Raw genomic sequence first — 22,838 nt, 5'->3', positions numbered from 1 at the left:
TGCTCTCGAGCAGAGGGCCATGCTGACTCTGGTTTCTCTTCATAACGCACAAGTCTTTCGCCTTTTACTAAAGACTTCCGTGGAGAGGAACAAACATGAGTTGAATCTATTTTTGGCAGGCTTTGCTGTATGGCTGAGCCTTATGAAATTGTGAAAAGTCAAAGAGCTGTCTAGGTCAGCAATCAGGTGTCCACAAAGGAGAGCTTGGGCGGAGGTGATGAGCAGCCATTGTTATGCACACCTACAAACGGGGTACCACAGCAAGGGAGATTTGTGCCAAGAGGTTGGCATGGACATCCAACTCTTGTGGATTATTGCTTCTCGGCCTTTTGGCTAAGATCAAGTGTAGTATCTGTTCTTATCAGTTTAATATCTGATATGTCCTCTATATGAGGACTACATATTAAGCAGATATTTGGCAAGAGGAGCAGAAATTTGGAGCTTGCTCCCTTCTCTCCACGCATCGACCTAGCATTGCAGTGCCGCTGGGAACGGTGCACTCTGTTCTTACCTTGTAGAAAAGCAAACACTCAAACAATTGTGGAGGTTTCAAGGTGAATTCTACACTGGGTCAATGAAACTGAGGGAATGGCCTGGCAGAGTTTGACAAGTGTGCAAAACTGCTCTGATGACTCACTGCCTTGTGAAGCGATTATGCATGAATCTCCACGGGGTCACAATGAGCATCAACTGGATTCCAAATAGAATCAGAAGCATTTGTCAAAAACTGAAACGTGTTTTCACTCAACATCTCCTGGGAGACTTGGTGAGAAAGCAGAGTCCGCTTTTGGACCCAATGTAAGTGGTTCAGGGATGTATCGCTTAAAAAGGCTTAAAAGCCAATCACTAGTCAGGGCAGGAGCAAATAAAGCCTTGTATAATTTGTGTTGGCAGATGGGGGCGTGGTGGGAATGTTGTATACTAGAATCTGACATGCGGAAAGCAAAGAGAGGCCCACCGCGAAGGTGGTGACTGTGACCGAGAGGCTCCACCGCTGCTCTCGAGCAGAGGGCCATGCTGACTCTGGTTTCTCTTCATAACGCACAAGTCTTTCGCCTTTTACTAAAGACTTCCGTGGAGAGGAACAAACATGAGTTGAATCTATTTTTGGCAGGCTTTGCTGTATGGCTGAGCCTTATGAAATTGTGAAAAGTCAAAGAGCTGTCTAGGTCAGCAATCAGGTGTCCACAAAGGAGAGCTTGGGCGGAGGTGATGAGCAGCCATTGTTATGCACACCTACAAACGGGGTACCACAGCAAGGGAGATTTGTGCCAAGAGGCTGTCTTGGACATCCAACACTTGTGGATTATCGCTTCTCGGCCTTTTGGCTAAGATCAAGTGTAGTATCTGTTCTTATCAGTTTAATATCTGATATGTCCTCTATATGAGGACTACATATTAAGCAGATTTTTGGCAAGAGGAGCAGAAATTTGGAGCTTGCTCCCTTCTCTCCGAGCATTGGCCTAGCATTGCAGTGCCGCTGGGCACGGTGCTCTCTGTTCTTACCTTGTAGAAAAGCAAACACTCAAACAATTGTGGAGGTTTTAAGGTGAATTCTACACTGGGTCAATAATACTGAGGGAATGGCCTGGCAGAGTTTGACAAGTGTGCAAAACTGCTCTGATGACTCACTGCCTTGTGAAGCGATTATGCATGACTCTGCACGGGGTCACAATGAGCATCAACTGGATTCCAAATAGAATCAGAAGCATTTGTCAAAAACTGAAACGTGTTTTCACTCAACATCTCCTGGGAGACTTGGTGAGAAAGCAGAGTCCGCTTTTGGACCCAATGTAAGTGGTTCAGGGATGTATCGCTTAAAAAGGCTTAAAAGCCAATCACTAGTCAGGGCAGGAGCAAATAAAGCCTTGTATAATTTGTGTTGGCAGATTGGGGCGTGGTGGGAATGTTGTATACTAGAATCTGACATGCGGAAAGCAAAGAGAGGCCCACCGCGAAGGTGGTGACTGTGACCGAGAGGCTCCACCGCTGCTCTCGAGCAGAGGGCCATGCTGACTCTGGTTTCTCTTCATAACGCACAAGTCTTTCGCCTTTTACTAAAGACTTCCGTGGAGAGGAACAAACATGAGTTGAATCTATTTTTGGCAGGCTTTGCTGTATGGCTGAGCCTTATGAAATTGTGAAAAGTCAAAGAGCTGTCTAGGTCAGCAATCAGGTGTCCACAAAGGAGAGCTTGGGCGGAGGTGATGAGCAGCCATTGTTATGCACACCTACAAACGGGGTACCACAGCAAGGGAGATTTGTGCCAAGAGGCTGTCTTGGACATCCAACACTTGTGGATTATCGCTTCTCGGCCTTTTGGCTAAGATCAAGTGTAGTATCTGTTCTTATCAGTTTAATATCTGATATGTCCTCTATATGAGGACTACATATTAAGCAGATTTTTGGCAAGAGGAGCAGAAATTTGGAGCTTGCTCCCTTCTCTCCGAGCATTGGCCTAGCATTGCAGTGCCGCTGGGCACGGTGCTCTCTGTTCTTACCTTGTAGAAAAGCAAACACTCAAACAATTGTGGAGGTTTTAAGGTGAATTCTACACTGGGTCAATAATACTGAGGGAATGGCCTGGCAGAGTTTGACAAGTGTGCAAAACTGCTCTGATGACTCACTGCCTTGTGAAGCGATTATGCATGACTCTGCACGGGGTCACAATGAGCATCAACTGGATTCCAAATAGAATCAGAAGCATTTGTCAAAAACTGAAACGTGTTTTCACTCAACATCTCCTGGGAGACTTGGTGAGAAAGCAGAGTCCGCTTTTGGACCCAATGTAAGTGGTTCAGGGATGTATCGCTTAAAAAGGCTTAAAAGCCAATCACTAGTCAGGGCAGGAGCAAATAAAGCCTTGTATAATTTGTGTTGGCAGATTGGGGCGTGGTGGGAATGTTGTATACTAGAATCTGACATGCGGAAAGCAAAGAGAGGCCCACCGCGAAGGTGGTGACTGTGACCGAGAGGCTCCACCGCTGCTCTCGAGCAGAGGGCCATGCTGACTCTGGTTTCTCTTCATAACGCACAAGTCTTTCGCCTTTTACTAAAGACTTCCGTGGAGAGGAACAAACATGAGTTGAATCTATTTTTGGCAGGCTTTGCTGTATGGCTGAGCCTTATGAAATTGTGAAAAGTCAAAGAGCTGTCTAGGTCAGCAATCAGGTGTCCACAAAGGAGAGCTTGGGCGGAGGTGATGAGCAGCCATTGTTATGCACACCTACAAACGGGGTACCACAGCAAGGGAGATTTGTGCCAAGAGGTTGGCTTGGACATCCAACACTTGTGGATTATCGCTTCTCGGCCTTTTGGCTAAGATCAAGTGTAGTATCTGTTCTTATCAGTTTAATATCTGATATGTCCTCTATATGAGGACTACATATTAAGCAGATTTTTGGCAAGAAGAGCAGAAATTTGGAGCTTGCTCCCTTCTCTCCGAGCATTGGCCTAGCATTGCAGTGCCGCTGGGCACGGTGCTCTCTGTTCTTACCTTGTAGAAAAGCAAACACTCAAACAATTGTGGAGGTTTTAAGGTGAATTCTACACTGGGTCAATAAAACTGAGGGAATGGCCTGGCAGAGTTTGACAAGTGTGCAAAACTGCTCTGATGACTCACTGCCTTGTGAAGCGATTATGCATGAATCTGCACGGGGTCACAATGAGCATCAACTGGATTCCAAATAGAATCAGAAGCATTTGTCAAAAACTGAAACGTGTTTTCACTCAACATCTCCTGGGAGACTTGGTGAGAAAGCAGAGTCCGCTTTTGGACCCAATGTAAGTGGTTCAGGGATGTATCGCTTAAAAAGGCTTAAAAGCCAATCACTAGTCAGGGCAGGAGCAAATAAAGCCTTGTATAATTTGTGTTGGCAGATGGGGGCGTGGTGGGAATGTTGTATACTAGAATCTGACATGCGGAAAGCAAAGAGAGGCCCACCGCGAAGGTGGTGACTGTGACCGAGAGGCTCCACCGCTGCTCTCGAGCAGAGGGCCATGCTGACTCTGGTTTCTCTTCATAACGCACAAGTCTTTCGCCTTTTACTAAAGACTTCCGTGGAGAGGAACAAACATGAGTTGAATCTATTTTTGGCAGGCTTTGCTGTATGGCTGAGCCTTATGAAATTGTGAAAAGTCAAAGAGCTGTCTAGGTCAGCAATCAGGTGTCCACAAAGGAGAGCTTGGGCGGAGGTGATGAGCAGCCATTGTTATGCACACCTACAAACGGGGTACCACAGCAAGGGAGATTTGTGCCAAGAGGTTGGCTTGGACATCCAACACTTGTGGATTATCGCTTCTCGGCCTTTTGGCTAAGATCAAGTGTAGTATCTGTTCTTATCAGTTTAATATCTGATATGTCCTCTATATGAGGACTACATATTAAGCAGATTTTTGGCAAGAGGAGCAGAAATTTGGAGCTTGCTCCCTTCTCTCCACGCATCGACCTAGCATTGCAGTGCCGCTGGGAACGGTGCACTCTGTTCTTACCTTGTAGAAAAGCAAACACTCAAACAATTGTGGAGGTTTCAAGGTGAATTCTACACTGGGTCAATGAAACTGAGGGAATGGCCTGGCAGAGTTTGACAAGTGTGCAAAACTGCTCTTATGACTCACTGCCTTGTGAAGTGATTATGCATGACTCTGCACGGGGTCACAATGAGCATCAACTGGATTCCAAATAGAATCAGAAGCATTTGTCAAAAACTGAAACGTGTTTTCACTCAACATCTCCTGGGAGACTTGGTGAGAAAGCAGAGTCCGCTTTTGGACCCAATGTAAGTGGTTCAGGGATGTATCGCTTAAAAAGGCTTAAAAGCCAATCACTAGTCAGGGCAGGAGCAAATAAAGCCTTGTATAATTTGTGTTGGCAGATGGGGGCGTGGTGGGAATGTTGTATACTAGAATCTGACATGCGGAAAGCAAAGAGAGGCCCACCGCGAAGGTGGTGACTGTGACCGAGAGGCTCCACCGCTGCTCTCGAGCAGAGGGCCATGCTGACTCTGGTTTCTCTTCATAACGCACAAGTCTTTCGCCTTTTACTAAAGACTTCCGTGGAGAGGAACAAACATGAGTTGAATCTATTTTTGGCAGGCTTTGCTGTATGGCTGAGCCTTATGAAATTGTGAAAAGTCAAAGAGCTGTCTAGGTCAGCAATCAGGTGTCCACAAAGGAGAGCTTGGGCGGAGGTGATGAGCAGCCATTGTTATGCACACCTACAAACGGGGTACCACAGCAAGGGAGATTTGTGCCAAGAGGTTGGCTTGGACATCCAACACTTGTGGATTATCGCTTCTCGGCCTTTTGGCTAAGATCAAGTGTAGTATCTGTTCTTATCAGTTTAATATCTGATATGTCCTCTATATGAGGACTACATATTAAGCAGATTTTTGGCAAGAGGAGCAGAAATTTGGAGCTTGCTCCCTTCTCTCCGAGCATTGGCCTAGCATTGCAGTGCCGCTGGGCACGGTGCTCTCTGTTCTTACCTTGTAGAAAAGCAAACACTCAAACAATTGTGGAGGTTTTAAGGTGAATTCTACACTGGGTCAATAAAACTGAGGGAATGGCCTGGCAGAGTTTGACAAGTGTGCAAAACTGCTCTGATGACTCACTGCCTTGTGAAGCGATTATGCATGAATCTGCACGGGGTCACAATGAGCATCAACTGGATTCCAAATAGAATCAGAAGCATTTGTCAAAAACTGAAACGTGTTTTCACTCAACATCTCTTGGAGACCTGGTGAGAAAGCAGAGTCCGCTTTTGGACCCAATGTAAGTGGTTCAGGGATGTATTGCTTAAAAAGGCTTAAAAGCCAATCACTAGTCAGGGCAGGAGCAAATAAAGCCTTGTATAATTTGTGTTGGCAGATGGGGGCGTGGTGGGAATGTTATATACTAGAATCTGACATGCGGAAAGCAAAGAGAGGCCCACCGCGAAGGTGGTGACTGTGACGAGAGGCTCCACCGCTGCTCTCGAGCAGAGGGCCATGCTGACTCTGGTTTCTCTTCATAACGCACAAGTCTTTCGCCTTTTACTAAAGACTTCCGTGGAGAGGAACAAACATGAGTTGAATCTATTTTTGGCAGGCTTTGCTGTATGGCTGAGCCTTATGAAATTGTGAAAAGTCAAAGAGCTGTCTAGGTCAGCAATCAGGTGTCCACAAAGGAGAGCTTGGGCGGAGGTGATGAGCAGCCATTGTTATGCACACCTACAAACGGGGTACCACAGCAAGGGAGATTTGTGCCAAGAGGTTGGCTTGGACATCCAACACTTGTGGATTATCGCTTCTCGGCCTTTTGGCTAAGATCAAGTGGAGAAACGGCGACACAGTTGGACGAAGAAGGAACACAGCTGACAAAAAGATGGCCCCAACGGCCTCCAAGGAACAGACGAGCCCAAAGGTCGGCGTGAGGTTCACGATACGCTTTCAGGCTGAGCCGGTGGAGGAACATCTGATTTCGAGAGACTGGTTCTGCAAAAATGTCATCTTGGAACAACTGAGGCTGAAGGTAGAAGATGTATACTGCATCCAGTGGAACCAGCCAGAAAAAGCCTTTGACGTTACCCTGGTCAGTGAAGATATGTATTCAAGAGTGGCTGAAGCCTGTAGAAAGGAGGCTGGGACAAGATTCATAGCCGGTTACAAGATTTTGAACCTGGACAGACCAAATTTCAGAACTATCACGGTGCATACCTACAACCCCTTCGTCACCGACCTAGCACTAGTGGCTTTTTTGGGACAGCACGGAGAGGTTGTGACTAGTGCTAGGTACGTAAAAGACATGAGGGGATTCTGGACAGGAAGAAGGCAGTTCCAAGTGCTGCTGAACCCTGACGCAGAAGGACATGGAGGACTGAAGCATCCACCTGCTCTTTTCAGCCTTGGTGGGGACCGCGGTTACCTGTTTTACGCCCGGCAACCAGCTTTCTGTAGGCGTTGCAGGCAGTCAGGCCATACAGAGGCAGGCTGTTCCAGAGCCGGCTGCCGTACCTGTGGCCAAGGGGGCCATGAGGCTAAAGAGTGCACAGGGCCCAAGGCCTGTCATGGATGTGGTGAAATGGGCCACCTTTACCGCAACTGTCCAAGCAGAAGGAGGACCTTTGCGGAAGTGGCCAAGTCCAATGGAGAACCAGAAAAAGCAAAGCATCCAGGAAAGGGACCCTTGCCTGCAGAGAATGGCTCATGCACACCGGTACTGGCGGCGCCAGCTACGGATCTTTCTGAGATTGGAACAGAGGAAGTCCCCCTGGAGAAAGGAACAAAAGGCAGTGCCACCCGGGATACCGAAGCCCAGGTGACCTGTGACCACGCAGGGGGAGAATTTCCTCCCATCAGCCCAGATCCAGCCACCTCCAAGATCAAGAAGGGGGCACGGAAAGGATCACAGGTTTTCGGAGGGGGGAAAGCAATTAGAAGCGGAGAGAGTAAGGAGGAGGGCCATAGTAAAAAGTCAAAGGGGGAAGGCAACGGGGCCGAGGGACAGGACCAAGAGAAGGGAGTTGATGGTGGGATGGTTAGTGGGGTAGAGCAGCAAAGAAGGGCTGGAGAGGAGGGAGGACATCAGGAGCAGGATGGGGGTAACATAGGGCTAGGTAAGGGTGGGGAAGCTATTGAGCATATCGGAGGAGATCCATGTGAGCTGCCAAATGTAGGTTGTGGGCTGGAGCTGGATTTACCTCCAGACCTGCTCAATATACTATCCCCTATGGGAGAAGATGCATATGAGGGACCCAACAGGCCATCAACATCGCCAAATCCAGTGCCCTTTTCCTGGGCGGACGAGATGGAGAGGGAGGACTTCTTCTCGCAGTAGGGAGGTTGTATTTGGAGGGGGGGGTTTTGTGTGGCTGTAAACACTTTAAAAATACAAATTATAATGGCTGTAGTAAAGATGCTTTCATTAAATGTAAGAGGAATGAGGGACACGTTTAAAAGAAGGGTTGTTTATGATTTTGTGGACCATCTGCATGTTGATATTTGTTTATTGCAGGAGGTTCATCTAAGGGACATAGGGGATGTAGCGAAATTCTCAAGGGAGTGGACGAAAGGGGATTCAATCTGGAGTGTGGGAGGGGTCCACTCTACAGGTGTAGGGATATTGTTTGGGGTTAAAGAGATAAGGGTGGAGGATGTGTTCACAATTGTCCAAGGGAGGATACTGGGTGCTGACATCACATGGGGGACCAACAAGCTGAGGGTTGTTGTGGTGTATGGACCACAAACTCAGAGCGAAAGACAAGAAATGTTTGGTTTAGTAGAGACACACCTGACCACCAATAGGCAGGTAATTGTAGGTGGGGATTTCAATGTGCAGTTAGGCAAGGGGGGGGACACCAGCGATATTTATATCTCCCACCTCATGGCTAGACACGGGTTAGTAGATGGGGGGAGGATGGTTAGGCCACTGGCAGACGGTCCCACATGGCGTAATTCACGCGGAACGTATAGACGTCTTGACTACGTGTTTGCCTCAAAGTCTATGATATTGGTGTCAGGTCGACTGCTCCCTGTGTTTTTCTCTGACCATGATGGGCTGCTGTTTGAGGTGCGCCTGTGCCTGCCTGTTTTTGGGCGTGGGTACTGGCGCTTAAATATAAGCATACTAGAGGAGGACATGTTCAAACAAAGTTTTAAACTGTTTTTCAAAAAACTTTTAGGACTAAGACCATTGTGTACTGGAGTGATGGAGTGGTGGGAAGTAGCCAAGAAACGCATGAAAATGTTTTGCGACAGTTTTTCTAAAAAGAAGGTGAGGTTGGCAAAGAGAGAGGTGTTTCGCTTACAGCACCTCCTCGAGCTTGAATACAGCAAAGGAAACAGCACTGGCACAGTAAATCAGTGGGCTTGTGACTCCCTAAAAGCAAAGCTCAGGGAGGTCTTTGAGGGTAGGGCCCGGGCTTACCTGTTCCTGGTGCAACGAAATTACTTGGAGAAGCATGAGACATGTTCTGCTGCTTTCTTCAGCTCAATACGGGCAGACAGGAAAAGACAGGTACAGACCGGGATCAGGGACAAGCAGGGTGTGGTAGTGTCGGAGGCAGCTGAGATGGTGGGGGCTGCTACTGACCACTACCGCACAAGTTTCCAGGAGAAAGAGGTAGATGTAGGGGGAGGGGAATACTTCCTGAACTTACTGACCAAGCAGGTGCCGTCGGACATAGCGCAGGCTTTGGAGGCCCCGCTCACACTCAAAGAGCTCGAGGGAGCCCTTGGTAAAATGAACAAGCGGAAGGTGCCTGGCATCGACGGACTGCCGGTGGAGTTTTATCTCAAGTTCTGGGAGATTCTTGGACCGGTAGTGTTGGAGGTGTTGTCCACAGTGCTTCTCACAGGTGCAATGGGAGGGACTATGGCTACAGGGGTGATCTCCCTTCTGTTTAAAAAGGGGGATGGCACCGACCTCGGAAACTGGCGGCCACTGACAATGTTGTGTGTTGACTATAAACTCCTGGCAAAGGTCCTAGCGGATCGTCTGGGCACAGCGCTTCCACACGTGGTCCATGTGGACCAAACGTGTGGGGTGGCGGGGCGCTCTGTTAGATGGAATCTCCAGCTCATACGAGACGCTGTCGCTTGGGCAGAAGACAGACACCTGCCATTTATGGTGGTGGGCCTCGACCAGGCAAAGGCCTTTGACAGGGTTCACTGGGGCTTTATGTTTAGGGTATTGGAAAGGTTAGGCTTTAACAAGGGTTTTGTCGGATGGTTGCGCACATTATACACAGGTGTGGGGAGCACCGTGGCAGTCAACGGTCACTTAGGGGAAGTTTTCAGGTTGCACTCAGGGGTAAGACAGGGCTGCCCACTCTCACCGCTGCTCTACATCCTTTACATAGAGCCACTGGCGGCAGCTATTAGGGCTGACCCAGGGGTGAAAGGTTTCCTGGTTCCCGGCAGCAGAGGCCTGCGGGTCAAGCTGTCACAGTATGCAGACGACACCACACTGCTGCTGGACAGTGATGAGAGCCTGATCCGATCCTTAGAGATTTTTCAGGACTTTGGTCGGGTGTCTGGAGCAAGACTGAATCACGCCAAGTCCTCTGTCAAGTTCTTTGGGAGGTGGAAAGAAAGGACAGATGTACCGGGAGGGCTGTCGCTATGCACAGGTCACCTGAAGATACTAGGGGTCAGCTTTGAGGCAGCCAACAGTGCCTCGATCAACTGGACCAGGCGAATTACAGCAGTCCAGAAGAGGCTTGCACTCTGGAAGAGCAGGTGCCTGACCTTTATAGGGAAGGTACTTGTACTGAAGGTAGACATTCTGCCATCCCTCCTATATTTGGCATACATATATCCACTGCCAGTCAGCATGAGGAGACCTCTCATGCGCCTCGTGTTCCATTTCATATGGGGGGGGAGGTACGAATATGTGGCTAGGACTCGCATGCTGGCTGGTATCGAAGCAGGAGGGAGGGATGTGCCACACCTCCCGCTGAAGCTGGACTGCATTTTTGTTTCTTCCTTGTGTAGGGAACTATCATTTCCGATAGAGCACCCCTCAGGCTACTTCTTACGACTCTATTTCGCATACCAAGCTAGGGGGTTGATTGTCTGGAACAATTTGGCACCCAGGGTGGAGCAGCAGCCATGGCATTACAACCATGCAGCCAGGTGGTTGCAGGCTCATCCTGAAGCCTCAAACAGAGAAATAAAAATAGATCACAGAGCCCTCTACAGAGAGGTCAGCAAGGGAGTGGTCGCACCTTCGGTGGTGGGGACCCCGAAAGAGATTTGGAGGGGGATTCAGCCAGGGGGGCTTGACAATGAGCTAAAAGACATCAATTGGTTATGCCTGCACAAATGCCTGCCAGTGCGGGAAACCATGTACCGGCATGGGTTGGCAAGATCCCCTGTGTGCCCTCGGCCAACCTGTCCGGGGGAGGAAACGGTCAGGCATGTCATGTGGGACTGTCCAATTGCAAAGATAGTATGGGGTAAAGTGGGGGAACGGCTAGGGCAGGTGGTCCGAGGATTTAATTTGACCTGGGATAAGGTTGAAAGAGGTTTAGGCTCAGGAAATTTCCCAATGTGGTATATCATAAGCACTACAAAGAGGATAATGTGGTCGGCCAGGCAAGATCTGGTAAAGAGAAATAAAGACAGCAGTGTGGAAGGGATCATGAGGAGGGTGGAAGCTGATGTAAAAGGGAAAATCAAAAGGGATATAGAGAAGTGGGGGAAGCATGCAGCCCTAGAAAGGTGGAAGGGAGGGTTTGGGTGGATATGGTGAACTGAGTGTGAGGTCAAATGGAGTTCTTTGGGCTGTTTTTGGTTTTCTTTTATTGTTTTCACCTTTGTTACTGCAATGTGGACCGGGTAGGATATGAAAAACGAATATTTATGACTGTAAAGGCTCACAGTCGTGGCCGAAAATTGTATTAGGGATGGTCATACATGATAATTGATTTGTATTGATTTGACTTGATTTGTACTGAACTGATGAAAGTTTTTTGTAATAAAAAAAAAAAAAAATCTGTTCTTATCAGTTTAATATCTGATATGTCCTCTATATGAGGACTACATATTAAGCAGATTTTTGGCAAGAGGAGCAGAAATTTGGAGCTTGCTCCCTTCTCTCCACGCATCGACCTAGCATTGCAGTGCCGCTGGGAACGGTGCACTCTGTTCTTACCTTGTAGAAAAGCAAACACTCAAACAATTGTTGAGGTTTCAAGGTGAATTCTACACTGGGTCAATGAAACTGAGGGAATGGCCTGGCAGAGTTTGACAAGTGTGCAAAACTGCTCTTATGACTCACTGCCTTGTGAAGTGATTATGCATGACTCTGCACGGGGTCACAATGAGCATCAACTGGATTCCAAATAGAATCAGAAGCATTTGTCAAAAACTGAAACGTGTTTTCACTCAACATCTCCTGGGAGACTTGGTGAGAAAGCAGAGTCCGCTTTTGGACCCAATGTAAGTGGTTCAGGGATGTATCGCTTAAAAAGGCTTAAAAGCCAATCACTAGTCAGGGCAGGAGCAAATAAAGCCTTGTATAATTTGTGTTGGCAGATGGGGGCGTGGTGGGAATGTTGTATACTAGAATCTGACATGCGGAAAGCAAAGAGAGGCCCACCGCGAAGGTGGTGACTGTGACCGAGAGGCTCCACCGCTGCTCTCGAGCAGAGGGCCATGCTGACTCTGGTTTCTCTTCATAACGCACAAGTCTTTCGCCTTTTACTAAAGACTTCCGTGGAGAGGAACAAACGTGAGTTGAATCTATTTTTGGCAGGCTTTGCTGTATGGCTGAGCCTTATGAAATTGTGAAAAGTCAAAGAGCTGTCTAGGTCAGCAATCAGGTGTCCACAAAGGAGAGCTTGGGCGGAGGTGATGAGCAGCCATTGTTATGCACACCTACAAACGGGGTACCACAGCAAGGGAGATTTGTGCCAAGAGGTTGGCTTGGACATCCAACACTTGTGGATTATCGCTTCTCGGCCTTTTGGCTAAGATCAAGTGTAGTATCTGTTCTTATCATATAATATCTGATATGTCCTCTATATGAGGACTACATATTAAGCAGATTTTTGGCAAGAGGAGCAGAAATTTGGAGCTTGCTCCCTTCTCTCCACGCATCGACCTAGCATTGCAGTGCCGCTGGGAAAGGTGCACTCTGTTCTTACCTTGTAGAAAAGCAAACAATTGTGGAGGTTTCAAGGTGAATTCTACACTGGGTCAATGAAACTGAGGGAATGGCCTGGCAGAGTTTGACAAGTGTGCAAAACTGCTCTGATGACTCACTGCCTTGTGAAGCGATTATGCATGAATCTCCACGGGGTCACAATGAGCATCAACTGGATTCCAAATAGAATCAGAAGCATTTGTCAAAAACTGAAACGTGTTTTCACTCAACATCTCCTGGGAGACTTGGTGAGAAAGCAGAGTCCGCTTTTGGACCCAATGTAAGTGGTTCAGGGATGTATTGCTTAAAAAGGCTTAAAAGCCAATCACTAGTCAGGGCAGGAGCAAATAAAGCCTTGTATAATTTGTGTTGGCAGATGGGGGCGTGGTGGGAATGTTGTATACTAGAATCTGACATGCGGAAAGCAAAGAGAGGCCCACCGCGAAGGTGGTGACTGTGACCGAGAGGCTCCACCGCTGCTCTCGATCAGAGGGCCATGCTGACTCTGGTTTCTCTTCATAACGCACAAGTCTTTCGCCTTTTACTAAAGACTTCCGTGGAGAGGAACAAACATGAGTTGAATCTATTTTTGGCAGGCTTTGCTGTATGGCTGAGCCTTATGAAATTGTGAAAAGTCAAAGAGCTGTCTAGGTCAGCAATCAGGTGTCCACAAAGGAGAGCTTGGGCGGAGGTGATGAGCAGCCATTGTTATGCACACCTACAAACGGGGTACCACAGCAAGGGAGATTTGTGCCAAGAGGTTGGCTTGGACATCCAACACTTGTGGATTATCGCTTCTCGGCCTTTTGGCTAAGATCAAGTGTAGTATCTGTTCTTATCAGTTTAATATCTGATATGTCCTCTATATGAGGACTACATATTAAGCAGATTTTTGGCAAGAGGAGCAGAAATTTGGAGCTTGCTCCCTTCTCTCCACGCATCGACCTAGCATTGCAGTGCCGCTGGGAACGGTGCACTCTGTTCTTACCTTGTAGAAAAGCAAACACTCAAACAATTGTGGAGGTTTCAAGGTGAATTCTACACTGGGTCAATGAAACTGAGGGAATGGCCTGGCAGAGTTTGACAAGTGTGCAAAACTGCTCTTATGACTCACTGCCTTGTGAAGTGATTATGCATGACTCTGCACGGGGTCACAATGAGCATCAACTGGATTCCAAATAGAATCAGAAGCATTTGTCAAAAACTGAAACGTGTTTTCACTCAACATCTCCTGGGAGACTTGGTGAGAAAGCAGAGTCCGCTTTTGGACCCAATGTAAGTGGTTCAGGGATGTATCGCTTAAAAAGGCTTAAAAGCCAATCACTAGTCAGGGCAGGAGCAAATAAAGCCTTGTATAATTTGTGTTGGCAGATGGGGGCGTGGTGGGAATGTTGTATACTAGAATCTGACATGCGGAAAGCAAAGAGAGGCCCACCGCGAAGGTGGTGACTGTGACCGAGAGGCTCCACCGCTGCTCTCGAGCAGAGGGCCATGCTGACTCTGGTTTCTCTTCATAACGCACAAGTCTTTCGCCTTTTACTAAAGACTTCCGTGGAGAGGAACAAACATGAGTTGAATCTATTTTTGGCAGGCTTTGCTGTATGGCTGAGCCTTATGAAATTGTGAAAAGTCAAAGAGCTGTCTAGGTCAGCAATCAGGTGTCCACAAAGGAGAGCTTGGGCGGAGGTGATGAGCAGCCATTGTTATGCACACCTACAAACGGGGTACCACAGCAAGGGAGATTTGTGCCAAGAGGTTGGCTTGGACATCCAACACTTGTGGATTATCGCTTCTCGGCCTTTTGGCTAAGATCAAGTGTAGTATCTGTTCTTATCAGTTTAATATCTGATATGTCCTCTATATGAGGACTACATATTAAGCAGATTCTTGGCAAGAGGAGCAGAAATTTGGAGCTTGCTCCCTTCTCTCCACGCATCGACCTAGCATTGCAGTGCCGCTGGGAACGGTGCACTCTGTTCTTACCTTGTAGAAAAGCAAACACTCAAACAATTGTGGAGGTTTCAAGGTGAATTCTACACTGGGTCAATGAAACTGAGGGAATGGCCTGGCAGAGTTTGACAAGTGTGCAAAACTGCTCTTATGACTCACTGCCTTGTGAAGTGATTATGCATGACTCTGCACGGGGTCACAATGAGCATCAACTGGATTCCAAATAGAATCAGAAGCATTTGTCAAAAACTGAAACGTGTTTTCACTCAACATCTCCTGGGAGACTTGGTGAGAAAGCAGAGTCCGCTTTTGGACCCAATGTAAGTGGTTCAGGGATGTATCGCTTAAAAAGGCTTAAAAGCCAATCACTAGTCAGGGCAGGAGCAAATAAAGCCTTGTATAATTTGTGTTGGCAGATGGGGGCGTGGTGGGAATGTTGTATACTAGAATCTGACATGCGGAAAGCAAAGAGAGGCCCACCGCGAAGGTGGTGACTGTGACCGAGAGGCTCCACCGCTGCTCTCGATCAGAGGGCCATGCTGACTCTGGTTTCTCTTCATAACGCACAAGTCTTTCGCCTTTTACTAAAGACTTCCGTGGAGAGGAACAAACATGAGTTGAATCTATTTTTGGCAGGCTTTGCTGTATGGCTGAGCCTTATGAAATTGTGAAAAGTCAAAGAGCTGTCTAGGTCAGCAATCAGGTGTCCACAAAGGAGAGCTTGGGCGGAGGTGATGAGCAGCCATTGTTATGCACACCTACAAACGGGGTACCACAGCAAGGGAGATTTGTGCCAAGAGGTTGGCTTGGACATCCAACACTTGTGGATTATCGCTTCTCGGCCTTTTGGCTAAGATCAAGTGTAGTATCTGTTCTTATCAGTTTAATATCTGATATGTCCTCTATATGAGGACTACATATTAAGCAGATTTTTGGCAAGAGGAGCAGAAATTTGGAGCTTGCTCCCTTCTCTCCACGCATCGACCTAGCATTGCAGTGCCGCTGGGAACGGTGCACTCTGTTCTTACCTTGTAGAAAAGCAAACACTCAAACAATTGTGGAGGTTTCAAGGTGAATTCTACACTGGGTCAATGAAACTGAGGGAATGGCCTGGCAGAGTTTGACAAGTGTGCAAAACTGCTCTTATGACTCACTGCCTTGTGAAGTGATTATGCATGACTCTGCACGGGGTCACAATGAGCATCAACTGGATTCCAAATAGAATCAGAAGCATTTGTCAAAAACTGAAACGTGTTTTCACTCAACATCTCCTGGGAGACTTGGTGAGAAAGCAGAGTCCGCTTTTGGACCCAATGTAAGTGGTTCAGGGATGTATCGCTTAAAAAGGCTTAAAAGCCAATCACTAGTCAGGGCAGGAGCAAATAAAGCCTTGTATAATTTGTGTTGGCAGATGGGGGCGTGGTGGGAATGTTGTATACTAGAATCTGACATGCGGAAAGCAAAGAGAGGCCCACCGCGAAGGTGGTGACTGTGACCGAGAGGCTCCACCGCTGCTCTCGAGCAGAGGGCCATGCTGACTCTGGTTTCTCTTCATAACGCACAAGTCTTTCGCCTTTTACTAAAGACTTCCGTGGAGAGGAACAAACATGAGTTGAATCTATTTTTGGCAGGCTTTGCTGTATGGCTGAGCCTTATGAAATTGTGAAAAGTCAAAGAGCTGTCTAGGTCAGCAATCAGGTGTCCACAAAGGAGAGCTTGGGCGGAGGTGATGAGCAGCCATTGTTATGCACACCTACAAACGGGGTACCACAGCAAGGGAGATTTGTGCCAAGAGGTTGGCTTGGACATCCAACACTTGTGGATTATCGCTTCTCGGCCTTTTGGCTAAGATCAAGTGTAGTATCTGTTCTTATCAGTTTAATATCTGATATGTCCTCTATATGAGGACTACATATTAAGCAGATTTTTGGCAAGAGGAGCAGAAATTTGGAGCTTGCTCCCTTCTCTCCACGCATCGACCTAGCATTGCAGTGCCGCTGGGAACGGTGCACTCTGTTCTTACCTTGTAGAAAAGCAAACACTCAAACAATTGTGGAGGTTTCAAGGTGAATTCTACACTGGGTCAATGAAACTGAGGGAATGGCCTGGCAGAGTTTGACAAGTGTGCAAAACTGCTCTTATGACTCACTGCCTTGTGAAGTGATTATGCATGACTCTGCACGGGGTCACAATGAGCATCAACTGGATTCCAAATAGAATCAGAAGCATTTGTCAAAAACTGAAACGTGTTTTCACTCAACATCTCCTGGGAGACTTGGTGAGAAAGCAGAGTCCGCTTTTGGACCCAATGTAAGTGGTTCAGGGATGTATCGCTTAAAAAGGCTTAAAAGCCAATCACTAGTCAGGGCAGGAGCAAATAAAGCCTTGTATAATTTGTGTTGGCAGATGGGGGCGTGGTGGGAATGTTGTATACTAGAATCTGACATGCGGAAAGCAAAGAGAGGCCCACCGCGAAGGTGGTGACTGTGACCGAGAGGCTCCACCGCTGCTCTCGAGCAGAGGGCCATGCTGACTCTGGTTTCTCTTCATAACGCACAAGTCTTTCGCCTTTTACTAAAGACTTCCGTGGAGAGGAACAAACATGAGTTGAATCTATTTTTGGCAGGCTTTGCTGTATGGCTGAGCCTTATGAAATTGTGAAAAGTCAAAGAGCTGTCTAGGTCAGCAATCAGGTGTCCACAAAGGAGAGCTTGGGCGGAGGTGATGAGCAGCCATTGTTATGCACACCTACAAACGGGGTACCACAGCAAGGGAGATTTGTGCCAAGAGGTTGGCTTGGACATCCAACACTTGTGGATTATCGCTTCTCGGCCTTTTGGCTAAGATCAAGTGTAGTATCTGTTCTTATCAGTTTAATATCTGATATGTCCTCTATATGAGGACTACATATTAAGCAGATTTTTGGCAAGAGGAGCAGAAATTTGGAGCTTGCTCCCTTCTCTCCAAGCATTGGCCTAGCATTGCAGTGCCGCTGGGCACGGTGCTCTCTGTTCTTACCTTGTAGAAAAGCAAACACTCAAACAATTGTGGAGGTTTTAAGGTGAATTCTACACTGGGTCAATAAAACTAAGGGAATGGCCTGGCAGAGTTTGACAAGTGTGCAAAACTGCTCTGATGACTCACTGCCTTGTGAAGCGATTATGCATGAATCTGCACGGGGTCACAATGAGCATCAACTGGATTCCAAATAGAATCAGAAGCATTTGTCAAAAACTGAAACGTGTTTTCACTCAACATCTCCTGGGAGACCTGGTGAGAAAGCAGAGTCCGCTTTTGGACCCAATGTAAGTGGTTCAGGGATGTATTGCTTAAAAAGGCTTAAAAGCCAATCACTAGTCAGGGCAGGAGCAAATAAAGCCTTGTATAATTTGTGTTGGCAGATGGGGGCGTGGTGGGAATGTTGTATACTAGAATCTGACATGCGGAAAGCAAAGAGAGGCCCACCGCGAAGGTGGTGACTGTGACCGAGAGGCTCCACCGCTGCTCTCGAGCAGAGGGCCATGCTGACTCTGGTTTCTCTTCATAACGCACAAGTCTTTCGCCTTTTACTAAAGACTTCCGTGGAGAGGAACAAACATGAGTTGAATCTATTTTTGGCAGGCTTTGCTGTATGGCTGAGCCTTATGAAATTGTGAAAAGTCAAAGAGCTGTCTAGGTCAGCAATCAGGTGTCCACAAAGGAGAGCTTGGGCGGAGGTGATGAGCAGCCATTGTTATGCACACCTACAAACGGGGTACCACAGCAAGGGAGATTTGTGCCAAGAGGTTGGCTTGGACATCCAACACTTGTGGATTATCGCTTCTCGGCCTTTTGGCTAAGATCAAGTGTAGTATCTGTTCTTATCAGTTTAATATCTGATATGTCTTCTATATGAGGACTACATATTAAGCAGATTTTTGGCAAGAGGAGCAGAAATTTGGAGCTTGCTCCCTTCTCTCCGAGCATTGGCCTAGCATTGCAGTGCCGCTGGGCACGGTGCTCTCTGTTCTTACCTTGTAGAAAAGCAAACACTCAAACAATTGTGGAGGTTTTAAGGTGAATTCTACACTGGGTCAATAAAACTGAGGGAATGGCCTGGCAGAGTTTGACAAGTGTGCAAAACTGCTCTGATGACTCACTGCCTTGTGAAGCGATTATGCATGAATCTGCACGGGGTCACAATGAGCATCAACTGGATTCCAAATAGAATCAGAAGCATTTGTCAAAAACTGAAACGTGTTTTCACTCAACATCTCCTGGGAGACCTGGTGAGAAAGCAGAGTCCGCTTTTGGACCCAATGTAAGTGGTTCAGGGATGTATTGCTTAAAAAGGCTTAAAAGCCAATCACTAGTCAGGGCAGGAGCAAATAAAGCCTTGTATAATTTGTGTTGGCAGATGGGGGCGTGGTGGGAATGTTGTATACTAGAATCTGACATGCGGAAAGCAAAGAGAGGCCCACCGCGAAGGTGGTGACTGTGACCGAGAGGCTCCACCGCTGCTCTCGAGCAGAGGGCCATGCTGACTCTGGTTTCTCTTCATAACGCTCAAGTCTTTCGCCTTTTACTAAAGACTTCCGTGGAGAGGAACAAACATGAGTTGAATCTATTTTTGGCAGGCTTTGCTGTATGGCTGAGCCTTATGAAATTGTGAAAAGTCAAAGAGCTGTCTAGGTCAGCAATCAGGTGTCCACAAAGGAGAGCTTGGGCGGAGGTGATGAGCAGCCATTGTTATGCACACCTACAAACGGGGTACCACAGCAAGGGAGATTTGTGCCAAGAGGTTGGCTTGGACATCCAACACTTGTGGATTATCGCTTCTCGGCCTTTTGGCTAAGATCAAGTGTAGTATCTGTTCTTATCAGTTTAATATCTGATATGTCCTCTATATGAGGACTACATATTAAGCAGATTTTTGGCAAGAGGAGCAGACATTTGGAGCTTGCTCCCTTCTCTCCGAGCATTGGCCTAGCATTGCAGTGCCGCTGGGCACGGTGCTCTCTGTTCTTACCTTGTAGAAAAGCAAACACTCAAACAATTGTGGAGGTTTTAAGGTAAATTCTACACTGGGTCAATAAAACTGAGGGAATGGCCTGGCAGAGTTTGACAAGTGTGCAAAACTGCTCTGATGACTCACTGCCTTGTGAAGCGATTATGCATGAATCTGCACGGGGTCACAATGAGCATCAACTGGATTCCAAATAGAATCAGAAGCATTTGTCAAAAACTGAAACGTGTTTTCACTCAACATCTCCTGGGAGACCTGGTGAGAAAGCAGAGTCCGCTTTTGGACCCAATGTAAGTGGTTCAGGGATGTATTGCTTAAAAAGGCTTAAAAGCCAATCACTAGTCAGGGCAGGAGCAAATAAAGCCTTGTATAATTTGTGTTGGCAGATGGGGGCGTGGTGGGAATGTTGTATACTAGAATCTGACATGCGGAAAGCAAAGAGAGGCCCACCGCGAAGGTGGTGACTGTGACCGAGAGGCTCCACCGCTGCTCTCGAGCAGAGGGCCATGCTGACTCTGGTTTCTCTTCATAACGCACAAGTCTTTCGCCTTTTACTAAAGACTTCCGTGGAGAGGAACAAACATGAGTTGAATCTATTTTTGGCAGGCTTTGCTGTATGGCTGAGCCTTATGAAATTGTGAAAAGTCAAAGAGCTGTCTAGGTCAGCAATCAGGTGTCCACAAAGGAGAGCTTGGGCGGAGGTGATGAGCAGCCATTGTTATGCACACCTACAAACGGGGTACCACAGCAAGGGAGATTTGTGCCAAGAGGTTGGCTTGGACATCCAACACTTGTGGATTATCGCTTCTCGGCCTTTTGGCTAAGATCAAGTGTAGTATCTGTTCTTATCAGTTTAATATCTGATATGTCCTCTATATGAGGACTACATATTAAGCAGATTTTTGGCAAGAGGAGCAGAAATTTGGAGCTTGCTCCCTTCTCTCCGAGCATTGGCCTAGCATTGCAGTGCCGCTGGGCACGGTGCTCTCTGTTCTTACCTTGTAGAAAAGCAAACACTCAAACAATTGTGGAGGTTTTAAGGTAAATTCTACACTGGGTCAATAAAACTGAGGGAATGGCCTGGCAGAGTTTGACAAGTGTGCAAAACTGCTCTGATGACTCACTGCCTTGTGAAGCGATTATGCATGAATCTGCACGGGGTCACAATGAGCATCAACTGGATTCCAAATAGAATCAGAAGCATTTGTCAAAAACTGAAACGTGTTTTCACTCAACATCTCCTGGGAGACCTGGTGAGAAAGCAGAGTCCGCTTTTGGACCCAATGTAAGTGGTTCAGGGATGTATTGCTTAAAAAGGCTTAAAAGCCAATCACTAGTCAGGGCAGGAGCAAATAAAGCCTTGTATAATTTGTGTTGGCAGATGGGGGCGTGGTGGGAATGTTGTATACTAGAATCTGACATGCGGAAAGCAAAGAGAGGCCCACCGCGAAGGTGGTGACTGTGACCGAGAGGCTCCACCGCTGCTCTCGAGCAGAGGGCCATGCTGACTCTGGTTTCTCTTCATAACGCACAAGTCTTTCGCCTTTTACTAAAGACTTCCGTGGAGAGGAACAAACATGAGTTGAATCTATTTTTGGCAGGCTTTGCTGTATGGCTGAGCCTTATGAAATTGTGAAAAGTCAAAGAGCTGTCTAGGTCAGCAATCAGGTGTCCACAAAGGAGAGCTTGGGCGGAGGTGATGAGCAGCCATTGTTATGCACACCTACAAACGGGGTACCACAGCAAGGGAGATTTGTGCCAAGAGGTTGGCTTGGACATCCAACACTTGTGGATTATCGCTTCTCGGCCTTTTGGCTAAGATCAAGTGTAGTATCTGTTCTTATCAGTTTAATATCTGATATGTCCTCTATATGAGGACTACATATTAAGCAGATTTTTGGCAAGAGGAGCAGAAATTTGGAGCTTGCTCCCTTCTCTCCACGCATCGACCTAGCATTGCAGTGCCGCTGGGAACGGTGCACTCTGTTCTTACCTTGTAGAAAAGCAATCACTCAAACAATTGTGGAGGTTTCAAGGTGAATTTTACACTGGGTCAATGAAACTGAGGGAATGGCCTGGCAGAGTTTGACAAGTGTGCAAAACTGCTCTGATGACTCACTGCCTTGTAAAGCGATCATGCATGACTCTGCACGGGGTCACAATGAGCATCAACTAGATTCCAAATAGAATCAGAAGCGTTTGTCAAAAACTGAAACGTTTTTTCACTCAACATCTCCTGGGAGACTTGGTGAGAAAGCAGAGTCCGCTTTTGGACCCAATGTAAGTGGTTCAGGGATGTATCGCTTAAAAAGGCTTAAAAGCCAATCACTAGTCAGGGCAGGAGCAAATAAAGCCTTGTATAATTTGTGTTGGCAGATGGGGGCGTGGTGGGAATGTTGTATACTAGAATCTGACATGCGGAAAGCAAAGAGAGGCCCACCGCGAAGGTGGTGACTGTGACCGAGAGGCTCCACCGCTGCTCTCGAGCAGAGGGCCATGCTGACTCTGGTATCTCTTCATAACGCACAAGTCTTTCGCCTTTTACTAAAGACTTCCGTGGAGAGGAACAAACATGAGTTGAATCTATTTTTGGCAGGCTTTGCTGTATGGCTGAGCGTTATGAAATTGTGAAAAGTCAAAGAGCTGTCTAGGTCAGAAATCAAGTGTCCACAAAGGAGAGCTTGGGCGGAGGTGATGAACAGCAGCCATTGTTATGCACACCTACAAACGGGGTACCACAGCAAGGGAAATTTGTGCCAAGAGGTTAGCGTGGACATCCAACACTTGTGGATTATCGCTTCTCGGCCTTTTGGCTAAGATCAAGTGTAGTATCTGTTCTTATCAGTTTAATATCTGATATGTCCTCTATATGAGGACTACATATTAAGCAGATATTTGGCAAGAGGAGCAGAAATTTGGAGCTTGCTCCCTTCTCTCCACGCATCGACCTAGCATTGCAGTGCCGCTGGGAACGGTGCACTCTGTTCTTACCTTGTAGAAAAGCAAACACTCAAACAATTGTGGAGGTTTCAAGGTGAATTCTACACTGGGTCAATGAAACTGAGGGAATGGCCTGGCAGAGTTTGACAAGTGTGCAAAACTGCTCTGATGACTCACTGCCTTGTAAAGCGATCATGCATGACTCTGCACGGGGTCACAATGAGCATCAACTAGATTCCAAATAGAATCAGAAGCGTTTGTCAAAAACTGAAACGTGTTTTCACTCAACATCTCCTGGGAGACTTGGTGAGAAAGC

At 47.2% G+C, this 22,838-nt stretch overlaps 36 non-coding genes across 36 annotated transcripts; all 36 read left to right on the top strand.

Moving 5' to 3' along the window:
• Positions 1-23: 23 nt before the first annotated feature.
• Positions 24-136, top strand: LOC133963356 (U5 spliceosomal RNA). Its single transcript, XR_009922859.1, has one exon. It is a non-coding gene; the product is annotated as a U5 spliceosomal RNA (small nuclear RNA).
• Positions 137-313: 177 nt separating this feature from the next.
• On the top strand, positions 314-505 carry LOC133962744 (U2 spliceosomal RNA). The gene has a single exon (XR_009922318.1). It is a non-coding gene; the product is annotated as a U2 spliceosomal RNA (small nuclear RNA).
• Positions 506-1,018: 513 nt separating this feature from the next.
• LOC133963354 (U5 spliceosomal RNA) lies at positions 1,019-1,131 on the top strand. The gene has a single exon (XR_009922857.1). It is a non-coding gene; the product is annotated as a U5 spliceosomal RNA (small nuclear RNA).
• A 177-nt stretch (positions 1,132-1,308) lies between these two features.
• On the top strand, positions 1,309-1,500 carry LOC133962838 (U2 spliceosomal RNA). Its single transcript, XR_009922407.1, has one exon. It is a non-coding gene; the product is annotated as a U2 spliceosomal RNA (small nuclear RNA).
• Positions 1,501-2,013: 513 nt separating this feature from the next.
• LOC133963353 (U5 spliceosomal RNA) lies at positions 2,014-2,126 on the top strand. The gene has a single exon (XR_009922856.1). It is a non-coding gene; the product is annotated as a U5 spliceosomal RNA (small nuclear RNA).
• A 177-nt stretch (positions 2,127-2,303) lies between these two features.
• On the top strand, positions 2,304-2,495 carry LOC133962837 (U2 spliceosomal RNA). The gene has a single exon (XR_009922406.1). It is a non-coding gene; the product is annotated as a U2 spliceosomal RNA (small nuclear RNA).
• Positions 2,496-3,008: 513 nt separating this feature from the next.
• Positions 3,009-3,121, top strand: LOC133963352 (U5 spliceosomal RNA). Its single transcript, XR_009922855.1, has one exon. It is a non-coding gene; the product is annotated as a U5 spliceosomal RNA (small nuclear RNA).
• A 177-nt stretch (positions 3,122-3,298) lies between these two features.
• On the top strand, positions 3,299-3,490 carry LOC133962935 (U2 spliceosomal RNA). Its single transcript, XR_009922499.1, has one exon. It is a non-coding gene; the product is annotated as a U2 spliceosomal RNA (small nuclear RNA).
• A 513-nt stretch (positions 3,491-4,003) lies between these two features.
• LOC133963351 (U5 spliceosomal RNA) lies at positions 4,004-4,116 on the top strand. The gene has a single exon (XR_009922854.1). It is a non-coding gene; the product is annotated as a U5 spliceosomal RNA (small nuclear RNA).
• Positions 4,117-4,293: 177 nt separating this feature from the next.
• Positions 4,294-4,485, top strand: LOC133964189 (U2 spliceosomal RNA). Its single transcript, XR_009923657.1, has one exon. It is a non-coding gene; the product is annotated as a U2 spliceosomal RNA (small nuclear RNA).
• A 513-nt stretch (positions 4,486-4,998) lies between these two features.
• LOC133963350 (U5 spliceosomal RNA) lies at positions 4,999-5,111 on the top strand. The gene has a single exon (XR_009922853.1). It is a non-coding gene; the product is annotated as a U5 spliceosomal RNA (small nuclear RNA).
• Positions 5,112-5,288: 177 nt separating this feature from the next.
• Positions 5,289-5,480, top strand: LOC133962836 (U2 spliceosomal RNA). Its single transcript, XR_009922405.1, has one exon. It is a non-coding gene; the product is annotated as a U2 spliceosomal RNA (small nuclear RNA).
• Positions 5,481-5,991: 511 nt separating this feature from the next.
• On the top strand, positions 5,992-6,104 carry LOC133963349 (U5 spliceosomal RNA). The gene has a single exon (XR_009922852.1). It is a non-coding gene; the product is annotated as a U5 spliceosomal RNA (small nuclear RNA).
• Positions 6,105-11,444: 5,340 nt separating this feature from the next.
• On the top strand, positions 11,445-11,628 carry LOC133962983 (U2 spliceosomal RNA). Its single transcript, XR_009922543.1, has one exon. It is a non-coding gene; the product is annotated as a U2 spliceosomal RNA (small nuclear RNA).
• Positions 11,629-12,141: 513 nt separating this feature from the next.
• On the top strand, positions 12,142-12,254 carry LOC133963634 (U5 spliceosomal RNA). Its single transcript, XR_009923127.1, has one exon. It is a non-coding gene; the product is annotated as a U5 spliceosomal RNA (small nuclear RNA).
• Positions 12,255-12,431: 177 nt separating this feature from the next.
• LOC133962973 (U2 spliceosomal RNA) lies at positions 12,432-12,622 on the top strand. Its single transcript, XR_009922535.1, has one exon. It is a non-coding gene; the product is annotated as a U2 spliceosomal RNA (small nuclear RNA).
• A 505-nt stretch (positions 12,623-13,127) lies between these two features.
• Positions 13,128-13,240, top strand: LOC133963348 (U5 spliceosomal RNA). The gene has a single exon (XR_009922851.1). It is a non-coding gene; the product is annotated as a U5 spliceosomal RNA (small nuclear RNA).
• A 177-nt stretch (positions 13,241-13,417) lies between these two features.
• On the top strand, positions 13,418-13,609 carry LOC133964188 (U2 spliceosomal RNA). The gene has a single exon (XR_009923656.1). It is a non-coding gene; the product is annotated as a U2 spliceosomal RNA (small nuclear RNA).
• Positions 13,610-14,122: 513 nt separating this feature from the next.
• LOC133963347 (U5 spliceosomal RNA) lies at positions 14,123-14,235 on the top strand. The gene has a single exon (XR_009922850.1). It is a non-coding gene; the product is annotated as a U5 spliceosomal RNA (small nuclear RNA).
• Positions 14,236-14,412: 177 nt separating this feature from the next.
• LOC133962696 (U2 spliceosomal RNA) lies at positions 14,413-14,604 on the top strand. The gene has a single exon (XR_009922273.1). It is a non-coding gene; the product is annotated as a U2 spliceosomal RNA (small nuclear RNA).
• Positions 14,605-15,117: 513 nt separating this feature from the next.
• Positions 15,118-15,230, top strand: LOC133963346 (U5 spliceosomal RNA). Its single transcript, XR_009922849.1, has one exon. It is a non-coding gene; the product is annotated as a U5 spliceosomal RNA (small nuclear RNA).
• A 177-nt stretch (positions 15,231-15,407) lies between these two features.
• LOC133964187 (U2 spliceosomal RNA) lies at positions 15,408-15,599 on the top strand. Its single transcript, XR_009923655.1, has one exon. It is a non-coding gene; the product is annotated as a U2 spliceosomal RNA (small nuclear RNA).
• Positions 15,600-16,112: 513 nt separating this feature from the next.
• LOC133963345 (U5 spliceosomal RNA) lies at positions 16,113-16,225 on the top strand. The gene has a single exon (XR_009922848.1). It is a non-coding gene; the product is annotated as a U5 spliceosomal RNA (small nuclear RNA).
• Positions 16,226-16,402: 177 nt separating this feature from the next.
• Positions 16,403-16,594, top strand: LOC133964186 (U2 spliceosomal RNA). Its single transcript, XR_009923654.1, has one exon. It is a non-coding gene; the product is annotated as a U2 spliceosomal RNA (small nuclear RNA).
• Positions 16,595-17,107: 513 nt separating this feature from the next.
• LOC133963343 (U5 spliceosomal RNA) lies at positions 17,108-17,220 on the top strand. Its single transcript, XR_009922846.1, has one exon. It is a non-coding gene; the product is annotated as a U5 spliceosomal RNA (small nuclear RNA).
• A 177-nt stretch (positions 17,221-17,397) lies between these two features.
• LOC133962773 (U2 spliceosomal RNA) lies at positions 17,398-17,589 on the top strand. The gene has a single exon (XR_009922346.1). It is a non-coding gene; the product is annotated as a U2 spliceosomal RNA (small nuclear RNA).
• Positions 17,590-18,102: 513 nt separating this feature from the next.
• On the top strand, positions 18,103-18,215 carry LOC133963342 (U5 spliceosomal RNA). Its single transcript, XR_009922845.1, has one exon. It is a non-coding gene; the product is annotated as a U5 spliceosomal RNA (small nuclear RNA).
• Positions 18,216-18,392: 177 nt separating this feature from the next.
• LOC133962905 (U2 spliceosomal RNA) lies at positions 18,393-18,584 on the top strand. The gene has a single exon (XR_009922470.1). It is a non-coding gene; the product is annotated as a U2 spliceosomal RNA (small nuclear RNA).
• Positions 18,585-19,097: 513 nt separating this feature from the next.
• On the top strand, positions 19,098-19,210 carry LOC133963768 (U5 spliceosomal RNA). Its single transcript, XR_009923252.1, has one exon. It is a non-coding gene; the product is annotated as a U5 spliceosomal RNA (small nuclear RNA).
• Positions 19,211-19,387: 177 nt separating this feature from the next.
• On the top strand, positions 19,388-19,579 carry LOC133962898 (U2 spliceosomal RNA). Its single transcript, XR_009922464.1, has one exon. It is a non-coding gene; the product is annotated as a U2 spliceosomal RNA (small nuclear RNA).
• Positions 19,580-20,092: 513 nt separating this feature from the next.
• On the top strand, positions 20,093-20,205 carry LOC133963341 (U5 spliceosomal RNA). Its single transcript, XR_009922844.1, has one exon. It is a non-coding gene; the product is annotated as a U5 spliceosomal RNA (small nuclear RNA).
• A 177-nt stretch (positions 20,206-20,382) lies between these two features.
• LOC133962835 (U2 spliceosomal RNA) lies at positions 20,383-20,574 on the top strand. The gene has a single exon (XR_009922404.1). It is a non-coding gene; the product is annotated as a U2 spliceosomal RNA (small nuclear RNA).
• A 513-nt stretch (positions 20,575-21,087) lies between these two features.
• LOC133963340 (U5 spliceosomal RNA) lies at positions 21,088-21,200 on the top strand. The gene has a single exon (XR_009922843.1). It is a non-coding gene; the product is annotated as a U5 spliceosomal RNA (small nuclear RNA).
• Positions 21,201-21,377: 177 nt separating this feature from the next.
• On the top strand, positions 21,378-21,569 carry LOC133964185 (U2 spliceosomal RNA). Its single transcript, XR_009923653.1, has one exon. It is a non-coding gene; the product is annotated as a U2 spliceosomal RNA (small nuclear RNA).
• A 513-nt stretch (positions 21,570-22,082) lies between these two features.
• LOC133963776 (U5 spliceosomal RNA) lies at positions 22,083-22,195 on the top strand. The gene has a single exon (XR_009923259.1). It is a non-coding gene; the product is annotated as a U5 spliceosomal RNA (small nuclear RNA).
• A 180-nt stretch (positions 22,196-22,375) lies between these two features.
• Positions 22,376-22,567, top strand: LOC133962706 (U2 spliceosomal RNA). The gene has a single exon (XR_009922282.1). It is a non-coding gene; the product is annotated as a U2 spliceosomal RNA (small nuclear RNA).
• The last annotated feature ends 271 nt before the right edge of the window (positions 22,568-22,838 follow it).

The sequence above is a fragment of the Platichthys flesus genome, chromosome 10, assembly GCF_949316205.1.
Source record: "Platichthys flesus chromosome 10, fPlaFle2.1, whole genome shotgun sequence".
In the NCBI taxonomy this organism is placed as follows: domain Eukaryota; kingdom Metazoa; phylum Chordata; class Actinopteri; order Pleuronectiformes; family Pleuronectidae; genus Platichthys; species Platichthys flesus.
Note: the sequence above shows the minus strand (reverse complement) of the source record. Positions and strands in the feature narration are given on the sequence as shown.